Source organism: Durio zibethinus, unplaced genomic scaffold (assembly GCF_047325235.1).
Source record: "Durio zibethinus cultivar Kanyao isolate XHJ-2024 unplaced genomic scaffold, ASM4732523v1 HiC_scaffold_3, whole genome shotgun sequence".
NCBI classification, from domain to species: domain Eukaryota; kingdom Viridiplantae; phylum Streptophyta; class Magnoliopsida; order Malvales; family Malvaceae; genus Durio; species Durio zibethinus.
This window is the reverse complement of record NW_028323044.1, coordinates 2,362,726-2,367,725: the sequence shown is the minus strand read 5'-3', so window position 1 is coordinate 2,367,725 and position 5,000 is coordinate 2,362,726.

The following is a 5,000-nucleotide window of genomic DNA, read 5'->3' as shown; positions in this document are numbered from 1 at the left end:
GCATAGGCTGCCCTTCGGTACGGGCACCTGCCTCGACCGCCATCGGCACAAGCTGGGCCCTGGTGTGGGTTGTTGCCTCGATCACCAGCGGCACATGCTGAGCCTTGGTGCGGGCGGTTGCCTCGAGCACCATCGGCAGACCCTGGGCCCTGGTGCGGCCGGTTGCCCCGATAACCATCGGCACACGCTGGGCCCTGGAGCGGCCGGTTGCCTCGATCACCATCGGCAAAAGCTGGGCCCTGGTGCGGGCGCTTGCCTCGACCACCATCGGCACACGCTGGGCACTGGTGCGGGCGCTTGCCTCGACCACCATCGGCACACGCTGGGCCCTGGTGCGGGCGCCTGCCTCGATCACCATCGGCACACGCTGGGCCCTGGTGCGGGCGGTTGCCCCCAGCACCATCGGCACACGTTGGGCCCTGGTGCGGGCGCTTGCCTCGACCACCATCGGCACACGCTGGGCCCTGGTGCGACAGGTTGCCTCGACCACCATCGGCACACGCTGGGCCCTGGTGCGGGCGCTTGCCTCGACCACCATCGGCACACGCTCGGCCCTGGTGCGGTCGGTTGCCTCGAGCACCATCGGCACACGCTGGGCCCTGGTGCGGGCGGTTGCCTCGACCACCATCGGCACACGCTGGGCCCTGGTGCGGGCGCTTGCCTCGACCACCATCGACACACGCTGGGCCCTGGTGCGGCCGGTTGCCTCGAGCACCATCGGCACACGCTGGGCCCTGGTGCGGTCGGTTGCCTCGACCACCATCGGCACACGCTGGGCCCTGGTGCGGGCGCTTGCCTCGACCACCATCGGCACACGCTGGGCCCTGGTGCGGCAGGTTGCCTCGACCACCATCGGCACACGCTGGGCCCTGGTGCGGCAGGTTGCCTCGAGCACCATCGGCACACGCTGGGCCCTGGTGCGGTCGGTTGCCTCGAACACCATCGGCACACGCTGGGCCCTGGTGCGGCAGCTTGCCTCGACCACCATCGGCACACGCTGGGCCCTGGTGCGGCCGGTTGCCTCGAGCACCATCGGCACACGCTCGGCCCTGGTGCGGCAGGTTGCCTCGACCACCATCGGCAGCCTCGACCACCATCGGCACACGCTGGGCCCTGGTGCGGGCGCTTGCCTCGACCACCATCGGCACACGCTCCGCCCTGGTGCGGTCGGTTGCCTCGAGCACCATCGGCACACGCTGGGCCCTGGTGCGGCAGGTTGCCTCGACCACCATCGGCACACGCTGGGCCCTGGTGCGGGCGCTTGCCTCGACCACCATCGGCACACGCTCCGCCCTGGTGCGGTCGGTTGCCTCGAGCACCATCGGCACACGCTGGGCCCTGGTGCGGCAGGTTGCCTCGACCACCATCGGCACACGCTGGGCCCTGGTGCGGGCGCTTGCCTCGACCACCATCGGCACACGCTGGGCCCTGGTGCGGGCGCTTGCCTCGACCACCATCGGCACACGCTGGGCCCTGGTGCGGCAGGTTGCCTCGACCACCATCGGCACACGCTGGGCCCTGGTGCGGGCGCTTGCCTCGAGCACCATCGGCACACGCTGGGCCCTGGTGCGGTCGGTTGCCTCGAGCACCATCGGCACACGCTGGGCCCTGGTGCGGCAGGTTGCCTCGACCATCATCGGCAGCCTCGACCACCATCGGCACACGCTGGGCCCTGGTGCGGGCGGTTGCCTCGACCACCATCGGCACACGCTGGGCCCTGGTGCGGTCGGTTGCCTCGAGCACCATCGGCACACGCTGGGCCCTGGTGCGGCAGGTTGCCTCGAGCACCATCGGCACACGCTGGGCCCTGGTGCGGCAGGTTGCCTCGACCACCATCGGCACACGCTGGGCCCTGGTGCGGGCGGTTGCCTCGACCACCATCGGCACACGCTGGGCCCTGGTGCGGGCGCTTGCCTCGAGCACCATCCGCACACGCTGGGCCCTGGTGCGGCAGGTTGCCTCGAGCACCATCGGCACACGCTGGGCCCTGGTGCGGCAGGTTGCCTCGAGCACCATCGGCACACGCTGGGCCCTGGTGCGGGAGCTTGCCTCGAGCGCCATCGGCACACGCTGGGCCCTGGTGCGGCAGGTTGCCTCGAGCCCCATCGGCACACGCTGGGCCCTGGTGCGGTCGGTTGCCTCGAGCACCATCGGCACACGCTGGGCGCTGGTGCGGGCGCTTGCCTCGACCAGCATCGGCACACGCTGGGCCCTGGTGCGGCAGGTTGCCTCGATCACCATCGGCACACGCTGGGCCCTGGTGCGACAGGTTGCCTCGAGCACCATCGGCACACTATCGGCCCTGGTGCGGGCGGTTGCCTCGACCACCGTCGGCACACGCTGGGCCCTGGTGCGGGCGCTTGCCTCGAGCACCATCGGCACACGCTGGGCCCTGGTGCGGCAGGTTGCCTCGAGCACCATCGGCACACGCTGGGCCCTGGTGCGGGAGCTTGCCTCGAGCGCCATCGGCACACGCTGGGCCCTGGTGCGGCAGGTTGCCTCGAGCACCATCGGCACACGCTGGGCCCTGGTGCGGTCGGTTGCCTCGAGCACCATCGGCACACGCTGGGCCCTGGTTTGGCAGGTTGCCTCGACCACCATCGGCACACGCTGGGCCCTGGTGCGGGCGCTTGCCTCGACCACCATCGGCACACGCTGGGCCCTGGTGCGGGCGCTTGCCTCGACCACCATCGGCACACGCTGGGCCCTGGTGCGGCAGGTTGCCTCGACCACCATCGGCACACGCTGGGCCCTGGTGCGGGCGCTTGCCTCGAGCACCATCGGCACACGCTGGGCCCTGGTGCGGTCGGTTGCCTCGAGCACCATCGGCACACGCTGGGCCCTGGTGCGGCAGGTTGCCTCGACCATCATCGGCAGCCTCGACCACCATCGGCACACGCTGGGCCCTGGTGCGGGCGGTTGCCTCGACCACCATCGGCACACGCTGGGCCCTGGTGCGGTCGGTTGCCTCGAGCACCATCGGCACACGCTGGGCCCTGGTGCGGCAGGTTGCCTCGAGCACCATCGGCACACGCTGGGCCCTGGTGCGGCAGGTTGCCTCGACCACCATCGGCACACGCTGGGCCCTGGTGCGGGCGGTTGCCTCGACCACCATCGGCACACGCTGGGCCCTGGTGCGGGCGCTTGCCTCGAGCACCATCCGCACACGCTGGGCCCTGGTGCGGCAGGTTGCCTCGAGCACCATCGGCACACGCTGGGCCCTGGTGCGGCAGGTTGCCTCGAGCACCATCGGCACACGCTGGGCCCTGGTGCGGGAGCTTGCCTCGAGCGCCATCGGCACACGCTGGGCCCTGGTGCGGCAGGTTGCCTCGAGCACCATCGGCACACGCTGGGCCCTGGTGCGGTCGGTTGCCTCGAGCACCATCGGCACACGCTGGGCGCTGGTGCGGGCGCTTGCCTCGACCAGCATCGGCACACGCTGGGCCCTGGTGCGGCAGGTTGCCTCGATCACCATCGGCACACGCTGGGCCCTGGTGCGACAGGTTGCCTCGAGCACCATCGGCACACTATCGGCCCTGGTGCGGGCGGTTGCCTCGACCACCGTCGGCACACGCTGGGCCCTGGTGCGGGCGCTTGCCTCGAGCACCATCGGCACACGCTGGGCCCTGGTGCGGGCGGTTGCCTCGAGCACCATCGGCACACGCTGGGCCCTGGTGGGTTTAGGCACATCTTCAAATTTCTGCCGTGCCAATGCCATTTTTATGGCTTGTAAATTCATACAATGGTCCCCTAAGCCTTCACGTGAAGTTTCGTTGGAAGATGACTCGTTTTCTATTTTTCATGATTTTTGAAACTTTTTGCGGTTCGGGATTTTTTAAAATTTTTTTATAAGGATTTTTGGCCCCAAATTTTGTAGGCATGATCCTTATATTTTTGTTGGCATGCACAAAAAAATTCAGCTAAAAACTCGAAGTAGAGAAGATTTTGTGACCGTTTGAAAAAAGTGTCCCCATTTCAGACACTTTAACGGCTACTGGTAGCAAACCTGTAAAATCTCAAATGCTCTTTAAGGGGGTGTGAATTCTCAGAGGTTTGATGAGGGATAGGGGGCCAACACAAGGCCAAGTACCAGCACCCATCGCACATCATGTGCGCACACCCCCCCGGCCCCCCTCCCAATCGCCGGAACCCCAATGCCGCCGGTCAGGTTCTCCGGCGGTACTCCGGCGATGCTCCGGCGATGCTGTCCCGAGTGAAAAAAATGCGGCACCAGCACATGCTGGAGCCAAGCATGGGCACCGTGGCTCAAAATCGAACTTCGGCCAAGGCCTCGACCATCAATGGCACATGATGACGCATGGTGATGGCACATGCATCGACCATCATCGGCATAGGCTGCCCTTCGGTACGGGCACTTGCCTCGACCGCCATCGGCACAAGCTGGGCCCTGGTGTGGGTTGTTGCCTCGATCACAATCGGCACATGCTGAGCCTTGGTGCGGGCGGTTGCCTCGAGCACCATCGGCAGACCCTGGGCCCTGGTGCGGCCGGTTGCCCCGATAACCATCGACACACGCTGGGCCCTGGGGCGGGCGCTTGCCCCCAGCACCATCGGCACACGCTGGGCCCTGGTGCGGGCGCTTGCCTCGACCACCATCGGCACACGCTGGGCACTGGTGCGGGCGCTTGCCTCGACCACCATCGGCACACGCTGGGCCCTGGTGCGGGCGCTTGCCCCCAGCACCATCGGCACACGCTGGGCCCTGGTGCGGGCGGTTGCCCCCAGCACCATCGGCACACGCAGGGCCCTGGTGCGGGCGGTTGCCCCGAACACCATCGGCACAAGTCGGCCCTTGGTGCGGGCTCCTGGCTCGACCACCATCGGCACACGCTGGGCCCTGGTGCGGGCGGTTGCCTCGAACACCATCGGCACACGCCGGCCCTTGGTGCGGCCGGTTGCCTCGACCACCATCGGCACACGCTCGGCCTTGGTGAGGGCGCTTGCCTCGACCACCATCGGCACACGCTGGGCCCTGGTGC